We start from the raw sequence: 13,205 nt of genomic DNA on the forward strand, positions 1-13,205 counted from the left end.
TCTACCTCGCTGAATGTAAACATAGATGCAGCTTCCTAAAAGGAACCAACACACAGCAGATCAGTTTGTACGAAACGGGTCTTCTGTGTTTTAAACGCATTCTTACTGCTAACTCTTATATGCGTCTCTAGGGCTGGAAATGACTGTTTCTACATTCTCCAAAGAAAGGGTTTCTGAACTGCTGCAAACACACAGAAGTTTAGCTCTGGAAGATGAATGGACACATTGACAACCGTTCTGCTAGATACCTCCGTTTTAGTTTTACAGCCAGGTACTTCTCTTTACAGCCTGTACTCCCAAGCACTCTGGAATGTCCAAACGCAGCTTTTAGAAGAAACGTGTTTCTGCCTCGCTGAATATAAACAGAGATGCAAATTCCTAAAAGGAACCAACACAGAGCAGATCAGTTTGTACGAAGTGCGTCTTCTTTCTTTTAAACGCATTCTTACTGCAAACTCTTATATGCTTCTCTAGGGCTGGAAATGACTGTTTCCGCATTCTCCAAAGAAAGGGTTTCTGAACTGCTGCAAACACACAGCAGTTTAGCTCTGGACGTTGAATGCACACATTGACAACCATTCTGCTAGATAGCTCCGTTTTTGTTTTACAGCAACGTACTTCCCTTTACAGCCTGTACTCCCAAGCACTCTGGAATGTCCAAACGCAGCTTTTAGAAGAAACGTGTTTCTTCCTCGCTGAATGTAAACATAGATGCAACTTCCTAAAAGGAACCAACACACAGCAGATCAGTTTGTACGAAGCGGGTCTTCTGTGTTTTAAACGCATTCTTACTGCTAACTCTTATATGCGTCTCTAGGGCTGGAAATGACTGTTTCAACATTCTCCAAAGAAAGGGTTTCTGAACTGCTGCAAACACACAGAAGTTTAGCTCTGGAAATTGAATGCACACATTGACAACCATTCTGCTCGATAGCTCCGTTTTTGTTTTACAGCAAGGTCCTTCTCTTTACAGCCTGTACTCCCAAGCACTCTGGAATGTCCAAACGCAGCTTTTAGAAGAAACGTGTTTCTACCTCGCTGAATGTAAACATAGATGCAACTTCCTAAAAGGAACCAACACAGAGCAGATCAGTTTGTACGAAGCGGGTCTTCTGTGTTTTAAACGCATTCTTACTGCTAACTGTTATATGCGTCTCTAGGGCTGGAAATGACTGTTTCTACATACTCCAAAGAAAGGGTTTCTGAACTGCTGCAAACACACAGAAGTTTAGCTCTGGAAGTTGAATGCACACATTGACAACCATTCTGCTAGATAGCTCCGTTTTTGTTTTACAGCAAGGTACTTCTCTTTACAGCCTGTACTCCCAAGCAATCTGGAATGTCCAAACGCAGCTTTTAGAAGAAACGTGTTTCTGCCTCCCTAATGTAAACAGAGATGCAAATTCCTAAATGGAACCAACACAGAGCAGATCAGTTTGTACGAAGCAGGTCTTCTTTGTTTTAAACGCATTCTTACAGCTAACTCTTATATGCTTCTGTAGGGCTGAAAATGAGAGTTTCTACATTCTCCAAAGAAAGGGTTTCTGAACTGCGGCAAACACACAGCAGTTTAGCTCTGGAAGTTGAATGCACACATTGACAAGCATTCTGCTAGATAGCTCCCTTTTAGTTTTACAGCATGGTACTTCTCTTTACAGCCTGTACTCCCAAGCACTTTGGAATGTCCAAACGCAGCTTTTAGAAGAAACGTGTTTCTACCTCCCTAATGTAAACATAAATGCAACTTCCTAAAAGGAACCAACACACAGCAGATCAGTTTGTACGAAGCGGGTCTTCTGTGTTTTAAACGCATTCTTACTGCTAACTCTTATATGCGTCTCTAGGGCTGGAAATGACTGTTTCTACATTCTCCAAAGAAAGGGTTTCTGAACTGCTGCAAACACACAGAAGTTTAGCTCTGGAAGTTGAATGCACACATTGACAACCATTCTGCTAGATAGCTCCGTTTTTGTTTTACAGCAAGTTACTTCTCTTTACAGCCTGTACTCCCAAGCAATCTGGAATGTCCAAACGCAGCTTTTAGAAGAAACGTGTTTCTACCTCGCTGAATGTAAACATAGATGCAACTTCCTAAAAGCAACCAACACACAGAAGATCAGTTTGTATGAAGCGGGTCTTCTGTGTTTTAAACGCATTCTTACTGCTAACTCTTATATGCGTCTCTAGGGCTGGAAATGACTGTTTCTACATTCTCCAAAGAAAGGGTTTCTGAACTGCTGCAAACACACAGACGTTTAGCTCTGGATGTTGAATGCACACATTGACAACCATTCTGCTAGATAGCTCCGTTTTTGTTTTACAGCAAGGTACTTCTCTTTACAGCCTGTACTCCCAAGCACTCTGGAATGTCCAAACGCAGCTTTTAGAAGAAACGTGTTTCTACCTCGCTGAATGTAAACATAGATGCAGCTTCCTAAAAGGAACCAACACACAGCAGATCAGTTTGTACGAAACGGGTCTTCTGTGTTTTAAACGCATTCTTACTGCTAACTCTTATATGCGTCTCTAGGGCTGGAAATGACTGTTTCTACATTCTCCAAAGAAAGGGTTTCTGAACTGCTGCAAACACACAGAAGTTTAGCTCTGGAAGATGGATGGACACATTGACAACCGTTCTGCTAGATACCTCCGTTTTAGTTTTACAGCCAGGTACTTCTCTTTACAGCCTGTACTCCCAAGCACTCTGGAATGTCCAAACGCAGCTTTTAGAAGAAACGTGTTTCTGCCTCGCTGAATATAAACAGAGATGCAAATTCCTAAAAGGAACCAACACAGAGCAGATCAGTTTGTACGAAGTGCGTCTTCTTTGTTTTAAACGCATTCTTACTGCAAACTCTTATATGCTTCTCTAGGGCTGGAAATGACTGTTTCCGCATTCTCCAAAGAAAGGGTTTCTGAACTGCTGCAAACACACAGCAGTTTAGCTCTGGACGTTGAATGCACACATTGACAACCATTCTGCTAGATAGCTCCGTTTTTGTTTTACAGCAACGTACTTCCCTTTACAGCCTGTACTCCCAAGCACTCTGGAATGTCCAAACGCAGCTTTTAGAAGAAACGTGTTTCTACCTCGCTGAATGTAAACATAGATGCAACTTCCTAAAAGGAACCAACACACAGCAGATCAGTTTGTACGAAGCGGGTCTTCTGTGTTTTAAACTCATTCTTACTGCTAACTCTTATATGCGTCTCTAGGGCTGGAAATGACTGTTTCTACATTCTCCAAAGAAAGGGTTTCTGAACTGCAGCAAACACAGGGCAGTTTAGCTCTGGAAGTTGAACGCCCACATTGACAACCATTCTGCTAGATAGCTCCGTTTTTGTTTTACAGCAAGGTACTTCTCTTTACAGCCTGTATTCCCAAGCACTCTGGAATGTCCAAATGCAGCTTTTAGAAGAAACGTTTTTCTGCCTCGCTGAATATAAACCTAGATGCAACTTCCTAAAAGGAACCAACACAGAGCAGATCAGTTCGTACGAAGTGGTTCTTCTTTGTTTTAAACGCATTCTTACTGCAAACTCTTATATGCTTCTCTAGGGCTGGAAATGACTGTTTCTACATTCTCCAAAGAAAGGGTTTCTGATCTGCTGCAAACACACAGCAGTTTAGCTCTGGAAGTTGAATGCACACATTGACAACCATTCTGCTATATAGCTCCGTTTTTTTTTACAGCAAGGTACTTCTCTTTACAGCCTGTACTCCCAAGCACTCTGGAATGTCCAAACGCAGCTTTTAGAAGAAACGTGTTTCTTCCTCGCTGAATGTAAACATAGATGCAACTTCCTAAAAGGAACCAACACACAGCAGATCAGTTTGTACGAAGCGGGTCTTCTGTGTTTTAAACGCATTCTTACTGCTAACTCTTATATGCGTCTCTAGGGCTGGAAATGACTGTTTCAACATTCTCCAAAGAAAGGGTTTCTGAACTGCTGCAAACACACAGAAGTTTAGCTCTGGAAATTGAATGCACACATTGACAACCATTCTGCTCGATAGCTCCGTTTTTGTTTTACAGCAAGGTCCTTCTCTTTACAGCCTGTACTCCCAAGCACTCTGGAATGTCCAAACGCAGCTTTTAGAAGAAACGTGTTTCTACCTCGCTGAATGTAAACATAGATGCAACTTCCTAAAAGGAACCAACACAGAGCAGATCAGTTTGTACGAAGAGGGTCTTCTGTGTTTTAAACGCATTCTTACTGCTAACTGTTATATGCGTCTCTAGGGCTGGAAATGACTGTTTCAACATTCTCCAAAGAAAGGGTTTCTGAACTGCTGCAAACACACAGAAGTTTAGCTCTGGAAATTGAATGCACACATTGACAACCATTCTGCTAGATAGCTCCGTTTTAGTTTTACAGCAAGGTAATTCTCTTTACAGCCTGTACTTCCAAGCACTCTGGAATGTCCAAACGCAGCTTTTAGAAGAAACGTGTTTCTACCTCGCTGAATGTAAACATAGATGCAACTTCCTAAAAGGAACCAACACACAGCAGATCAGTTTGTACGAAGCGGGTCTTCTGTGTTTTAAACGCATTCTTACTGCTAACTCTTACATGCGTCTCTGTTGCTGGAAATGACTGTTTCTACATTCTCCAAAGAAAGGGTTTCTGAACTGCTGCAAACACACAGCAGTTTAGCTCTGGAAGTTGAATGCACACATTGACAACCATTCTGCTAGATAGCTCCGTTTTTGTTTACAGCAAGGTACTTCTCTTTACAGCCTGTACTCCCAAGTACTCTGGAATGTCCAAACACAGCTTTTAGAAGAAACATGTTTCTGCCTCGCTGAATGTAAACATAGATGCAACTTCCTAAAAGGAACCAACACAGAGCAGATCAGTTTGTACGAAGTGGGTCTTCTTTGTTTTAAACGCATTCTTACTGCAAACTCTTATATGCTTCTCTAGGGCTGGAAATGACTGTTTCTACATTCTCCAAAGAAAGGGTTTCTGAACTGCTGCAAACACACATCAGTTTAGTTCTGGAAGTTGAATGCACACATTGACAACCATTCTGCTAGATAGCTCCGTTTTTGTTTTACAGCAAGGTACTTCTCTTTACAGCCTGTACTCCCAAGCAATCTGGAATGTCCAAACGCAGCTTTTAGAAGAAACGTGTTTCTACCTCGCTGAATGTAAACATAAATGCAACTTCCTAAAAGTAAACAACACACAGCAGATCAGTTTGTACGAAGCGGGTCTTCTGTGTTTTAAACGCATTCTTACTGCTAACTCTTATATGCGTCTCTAGGGCTGGAAATGACTGTTTCTACATTCTCCAAAGAAAGGGTTTCTGAACTGCTGCAAACACACAGAAGTTTAGCTCTGGAAGTTGAATGCACACATTGACAACCATTCTGCTAGATAGCTCCGTTTTTGTTTTACATCAAGGTACTTCTCTTTACAGCCTGTACTCCCAAGCATTCTGGAATGTCCGAACGCAGCTTTTAGAAGAAATGTGTTTCTTCCTCGCTGAATGTAAACATAGATGCAACTTCCTAAAAGGAACCAACACACAGCAGATCAGTTTGTACGAAGCGGGTCTTCTGTGTTTTAAACGCATTCTTACTGCTAACTCTTATATGCGTCTCTAGGGCTGGAAATGACTGTTTCTGCATTCTCCAAGGAAAGGGTTTCTGAACTGCTGCAAACACACAGCAGTTTAGCTCTGGAAGTTGAATGCACACATTGACAACCATTCTGCTAGATAGCTCCGTTTTAGTTTTACAGCAAGGTACTTCTCTTTACAGCCTGTACTCCCAAGCACTCTGGAATGTCCAAACGCAGCTTTTAGAAGAAACGTGTTTCTGCCTCGCTAAATATAAACGTAGATGCAACTTCCCAAAAGGAACCAACACAGAGCAGATCAGTTTGTACGAAGCGGGTCTTCTGTGTTTTAAACGCATTCTTACTGCTAACTGTTATATGCGTCTCTAGGGCTGAAAATGACTGTTTCTACATTCTCCAAAGAAAGGGTTTCTGAACTGCTGCAAACACACAGAAGTTTAGCTCTGGAAGTTGAATGCACACATTGACAACCATTCTGCTAGATAGCTCCGTTTTTGTTTACAGCAAGGTACTTCTCTTTACAGCCTGTACTCCCAAGTACTCTGGAATGTCCAAACACAGCTTTTAGAAGAAACATGTTTCTGCCTCGCTGAATGTAAACATAGATGCAACTTCCTAAAAGGAACCAACACATAGCAGATCAGTTTGTAGGAAATGGGTCTTCTTTGTTTTAACCGCATTCTTACTGCAAACTCTTATATGCTTCTCTAGGGCTGGAAATGACTGTTTCTACATTCTCCAAAGAAAGGGTTTCTGAACTGCTGCAAACACACATCAGTTTAGCTCTGGAAGTTGAATGCACACATTGACAACCATTCTGCTAGATAGCTCCGTTTTTCTTTTACAGCAAGGTACTTCTCTTTACAGCCTGTACTCCCAAGCACTCTGGAATGTCCAAACGCAGCTTTTAGAAGAAACGTGTTTCTACCTCGCTGAATGTAAACATAGATGCAACTTCCTAAAAGGAACCAACACACAGCAGATCAGTTTGTACGAAGCTGGTCTTCTGTGTTTTAAACGCATTCTTACTGCTAACCCTAATATGCTTCCCTAGGGCTGGAAATGACTGTTTCTACATTCTCCAAAGAAAGGGTTTCTGAACTGCTGCAAACACACAGCAGTTTAGCTCTGGAAGTTGAATGCACACATTGACTACCATTCTGCTAGATAGCTCCATTTTTGTTTTACAGCAAGCTACTTCTCTTTACAGCCTGTATTCCCAAGCACTCTGGAATGTCCAAACGCAGCTTTTAGAAGAAACGTGTTTCTGCCTCGCTGAATATAAACATAGATGCAACTTCCTAAAAGGAACAAACACAGAGCAGATCAGTTTGTACGAAGCAGGTCTTCTTTGTTTTAAACGCATTCTTACAGCTAACTCTTATATGCTTATGTAGGGCTGAAAATGACAGTTTCTACATTCTCCAAAGAAAGGTTTTCTGAACTGCGAGAAACACACAGCAGTTTAGCTCTGGAAGTTGAATGCACACATTGACAAGCATTCTGCTAGATAGCTCCGTTTTAGTTTTACAGCATGGTACTTCTCTTTACAGCCTGTACTCCCAAGCACTTTGGCATGTCCAAACGCAGCTTTTAGAAGAAACGTGTTTCTACCTCCCTAATGTAAACATAAATGCAACTTCCTAAAAGGAACCAACACACAGCAGATCAGTTTGTACGAAGCGGGTCTTCTGTGTTTTAAACGCATTCTTACTGCTAACTCTTACATGCGTCTCTAGGGCTGGAAATGACTGTTTCTACATTCTCCAAAGAAAGGGTTTCTGAACTGCTGCAAACACACAGCAGTTTAGCTCTGGAAGTTGAATGCACACATTGACAACCATTCTGCTAGATAGCTCCATTTTTGTTTTACAGCAAGGTACTTCTCTTTACAGCCTGTACTCCCAAACAATCTGGAATGTCCAAACGCAGCTTTTAGAAGAAACGTGTTTCTACCTCGCTGAATGTAAACATAGATGCAACTTCCTAAAAGGAACCAACACACAGCAGATCAGTTTGTACGAAGCGGGTCTTCTGTGTTTTAAACGCATTCTTACTGCTAACTCTTATATGCGTGTCTAGGGCTGGAAATGACTGTTTCTACATTCTCCAAAGAAAGGGTTTCTGAACTGCTGCAAACACACAGCAGTTTAGCTCTGGAAGTTGAATGCACACATTGACAACCATTCTGCTAGATAGCTCCGTTTTTGTTTACAGCAAGGTACTTCTCTTTACAGCCTGTACTCCCAAGTACTCTGGAATGTCCAAACACAGCTTTTAGAAGAAACATGTTTCTGCCTCGCTGAATGTAAACATAGATGCAACTTCCTAAAAGGAACCAACACAGAGCAGATCAGTTTGTACGAAGTGGGTCTTCTTTGTTTTAAACGCATTCTTACTGCAAACTCTTATATGCTTCTCTATGGCTGGAAATGACTGTTTCTACATTCTCCAAAGAAAGGGTTTCTGAACTGCTGCAAACACACATCAGTTTAGTTTTGGAAGTTGAATGCACACATTGACAACCATTCTGCTAGATAGCTCCGTTTTTGTTTTACAGCAAGGTACTTCTCTTTACAGCCTGTACTCCCAAGCAATCTGGAATGTCCAAACGCAGCTTTTAGAAGAAACGTGTTTCTACCTCGCTGAATGTAAACATAAATGCAACTTCCTAAAAGTAAACAACACACAGCAGATCAGTTTGTACGAAGCGGGTCTTCTGTGTCTTAAACGCATTCTTACTGCTAACTCTTATATGCGTCTCTAGGGGTGGAAATGACTGTTTCTACATTCTCCAAAGAAAGGGTTTCTGAACTGCTGCAAACACACAGAAGTTTAGCTCTGGAAGTTGAATGCACACATTGACAACCATTCTGCTAGATAGCTCCGTTTTTGTTTTACATCAAGGTACTTCTCTTTACAGCCTGTACTCCCAAGCATTCTGGAATGTCCGAACGCAGCTTTTAGAAGAAACGTGTTTCTTCCTCGCTGAATGTAAACATAGATTCAACTTCCTAAAAGGAACCAACACACAGCAGATCAGTTTGTACGAAGCGGGTCTTCTGTGTTTTAAACGCATTCTTACTGCTAACTCTTATATGCGTCTCTAGGGCTGGAAATGACTGTTTCTACATTCTCCAAAGAAAGGGTTTCTGATCTGCTGCAAACACACAGCAGTTTAGCTCTGGAAGTTGAATGCACACATTGACAACCATTCTGCTATATAGCTCCGTTTTTGTTTTACAGCAAGGTACTTCTCTTTACAGCCTGTACTCCCAAGCACTCTGGAATGTCCAAACCCAGCTTTTAGAAGAAACGTGTTTCTTCCTCGCTGAATGTAAACATAGATGCAACTTCCTAAAAGGAACCAACACACAGCAGATCAGTTTGTACGAAGCGGGTCTTCTTTCTTTTAAACGCATTCTTACTGCTAACTCTTATATGCTTCTCTAGGGCTGGAAATGACTGTTTCTACATTCTCCAAAGAAAGGGTTTCTGAACTGCTGCAAACACACAGACGTTTAGCTCTGGATGTTGAATGCACACATTGACAACCATTCTGCTAGATAGCTCCGTTTTTGTTTTACAGCAAGGTACTTCTCTTTACAGCCTGTACTCCCAAACACTCTGGAATGTCCAAACGCAGCTTTTAGAAGAAACGTGTTTCTACCTCGCTGAATGTAAACATAGATGCAACTTCCCAAAAGGAACCAACACAGAGCAGATCAGTTTGTACGAAGCAGGTCTTCTGTGTTTTAAACGCATTCTTACTGCTAACTGTTATATGCGTCTCTAGGGCTGAAAATGACTGTTTCAACATTCTCCAAAGAAAGGGTTTCTGAACTGCTGCAAACACACAGAAGTTTAGCTCTGGAAGTTGAATGCACACATTGACAACCATTCTGCTAGATAGCTCCGTTTTTGTTTACAGCAAGGTACTTCTCTTTACAGCCTGTACTCCCAAGTACTCTGGAATGTCCAAACACAGCTTTTAGAAGAAACATGTTTCTGCCTCGCTGAATGTAAACATAGATGCAACTTCCTAAAAGGAACCAACACAGAGCAGATCAGTTTGTAGGAAGTGGGTCTTCTTTGTTTTAAACGCATTCTTACTGCAAACTCTTATATGCTTCTCTAGGGCTGGAAATGACTGTTTCTACATTCTCCAAAGAAAGGGTTTCTGAACTGCTGCAAACACACATCAGTTTAGCTCTGGAAGTTGAATGCACACATTGACAACCATTCTGCTAGATAGCTCCGTTTTTCTTTTACAGCAAGGTACTTCTCTTTACAGCCTGTACTCCCAAGCACTCTGGAATGTCCAAACGCAGCTTTTAGAAGAAACGTGTTTCTACCTCGCTGAATGTAAACATAGATGCAACTTCCTAAAAGGAACCAACACACAGCAGATCAGTTTGTACGAAGCTGGTCTTCTGTGTTTTAAACGCATTCTTACTGCTAACCCTTATATGCTTCCCTAGGGCTGGAAATGACTGTTTCTACATTCTCCAAAGAAAGGGTTTCTGAACTGCTGCAAACACACAGCAGTTTAGCTCTGGAAGTTGAATGCACACATTGACTACCATTCTGCTAGATAGCTCCATTTTTGTTTTACAGCAAGCTACTTCTCTTTACAGCCTGTATTCCCAAGCACTCTGGAATGTCCAAACGCAGCTTTTAGAAGAAACGTTTTTCTGCCTCGCTGAATATAAACATAGATGCAACTTCCTAAAAGGAACAAACACAGAGCAGATCAGTTTGTACGAAGCAGGTCTTCTTTGTTTTAAACGCATTCTTACAGCTAACTCTTATATGCTTATGTAGGGCTGAAAATGACAGTTTCTACATTCTCCAAAGAAAGGTTTTCTGAACTGCGAGAAACACACAGCAGTTTAGCTCTGGAAGTTGAATGCACACATTGACAAGCATTCTGCTAGATAGCTCCGTTTTAGTTTTACAGCATGGTACTTCTCTTTACAGCCTGTACTCCCAAGCACTTTGGCATGTCCAAACGCAGCTTTTAGAAGAAACGTGTTTCTACCTCCCTAATGTAAAAATAAATGCAACTTCCTAAAAGGAACCAACACACAGCAGATCAGTTTGTACGAAGCGGGTCTTCTGTGTTTTAAACGCATTCTTACTGCTAACTCTTATATGCGTCTCTAGGGCTGGAAATGACTGTTTCTACATTCTCCAAAGAAAGGGTTTCTGAACTGCTGCAAACACACAGCAGTTTAGCTCTGGAAGTTGAATGCACACATTGACAACCATTCTGCTAGATAGCTCCATTTTTGTTTTACAGCAAGGTACTTCTCTTTACAGCCTGTACTCCCAAACAATCTGGAATGTCCAAACGCAGCTTTTAGAAGAAACGTGTTTCTACCTCGCTGAATGTAAACATAGATGCAACTTCCTAAAAGGAACCAACACACAGCAGATCAGTTTGTACGAAGCGGGTCTTCTGTGTTTTAAACGCATTCTTACTGCTAACTCTTATATGCGTGTCTAGGGCTGGAAATGACTGTTTCTACATTCTCCAAAAAAAGGGTTTCTGAACTGCTGCAAACACACAGACGTTTAGCTCTTGATGTTGAATGCACACATTGACAACCATTCTGCTAGATAGCTCCGTTTTAGTTTTACAGCAAGGTACTTCTCTTTACAGCCTGTACTCCCAAGCACTCTGGAATGTCCAAACGCAGCTTTTAGAAGAAACGTGTTTCTACCTCGCTGAATATAAACATGGATGCAACTTCCTAAAAGGAATCAACACACAGCAGATCAGTTTGTACGAAACGGGTCTTCTGTGTTTTAAACGCATTCTTAATGCTAACTCTTATATGCGTCTCTAGGGCTGGAAATGACTGTTTCTACATTCTCCAAAGAAAGGTTTTCTGAACTGCTGCAAACACACAGCAATTTAGCTCTGGAAGTTGAATGCACACATTGACAACCATTCTGATAGATAGCTCCGTTTTTGTTTTACAGCACGGTACTTCTCTTTACAGCCTGTATTCCCAAGCACTCTGGAATGTCCAAACGCAGCTTTTAGAAGAAACGTGTTTCTGCCTCGCTGAATATAAACATAGATGCAACTTCCTAAAAGGAACCAACACAGAGCAGATCAGTTTGTACGAAGCGAGTCTTCTTTGTTTCATACGCATTCTTACTGCAAACTCTTATATGTGTCTCTAGGGCTGGAAATGACTGTTTCTAAATTCTCCAAAGAAAGGGTTTCTGAACTGCTGCAAACACACAGAAGTTTAGCTCTGGAAGTTGAATGCACACATGGACAACCATTCTGCTAGATAGCTCCGTTTTAGTTTTACAGCAAAGTACTTCTCTTTACAGCCTGTACTCCCAAGGTCTCTGGAATGTCCAAACGCAGCTTTTAGAAGAAAAGTGTTTCTACCTCGCTGAATGTAAACATAGATGCAACTTCCTAAAAGGAACCAACACACAGCAGATCAGTTTGTACGAAACGGGTCTTCTGTGTTTTAAACGCATTCTTACTGCTAACTCTTATATGCGTCTCTAGGGCTGGAAATGACTGTTTCTACATTCTCCAAAGAAAGGGTTTCTGAACTGCTGCAAACACACAGAAGTTTAGCTCTGGAAGTTGAATGGACACATTGACAACCATTCTGCTAGATAGCTCCGTTTTAGTTTTACAGCAAGGTACTTCTCTTTACAGCCTGTACTCCCAAGCACTCTGGAATGTCCAAACGCAGCTTTTAGAAGAAACGTGGTTCTGCCTCGCTGAATATAAACAGAGATGCAAATTCCTAAATGGAACCAACACAGAGCAGATCAGTTTGTACGAAGTGCGTCTTCTTTCTTTTAAACGCATTCTTACTGCAAACTCTTATATGCTTCTCTAGGGCTGGAAATGACGGTTTCTGCATTCTCCAAAGAAAGTCTTTCTGAACTGCTGCATACACACAGCAGTTTAGCTCTGGAAGTTGAACGCCCACATTGACAACCATTCTGCTAGATAGCTTCGTTTTTGTTTTACAGCAAGGTACTTCTCTTTACAGCCTGTATTCCCAAGCACTCTGGAATGTCCAAACGCAGCTTTTAGAAGAAACGTGTTTCGGCCTCGCTGAATGTAAACATAGATGCAACTTCCTAAAAGGAACCAACACAGAGCAGATCAGTTCTTACGAAGCGGGTCTTCTGTGTTTTAAACGCATTCTTACTGCTAACCCTTATATGCTTCCCTAGGGCTGGAAATGACTGTTTCTACATTCTCCAAAGAAAGGGTTTCTGAACTGCTGCAAACACACAGCAGTTTAGCTCTGGAAGTTGAATGCACACATTGACAACCATTCTGCTAGATAGCTCCATTATTGTTTTACAGCAAGCTACTTCTCTTTACAGCCTGTATTCCCAAGCACTCTGGAATGTCCAAACGCAGCTTTTAGAAGAAACGTGTTTCTGCCTCGCTGAATATAAACATAGATGCAACTTCCTAAAAGGAACAAACACAGAGCAGATCAGTTTGTACGAAGCAGGTCTTCTTTGTTTTAAACGCATTCTTACAGCTAACTCTTATATGCTTCTGTAGGGCTGAAAATGACATTTTCTACATTCTCCAAAGAAAGGGTTTCTGAACT

Source organism: Saimiri boliviensis, chromosome 8, assembly GCF_048565385.1.
Source record: "Saimiri boliviensis isolate mSaiBol1 chromosome 8, mSaiBol1.pri, whole genome shotgun sequence".
In the NCBI taxonomy this organism is placed as follows: domain Eukaryota; kingdom Metazoa; phylum Chordata; class Mammalia; order Primates; family Cebidae; genus Saimiri; species Saimiri boliviensis.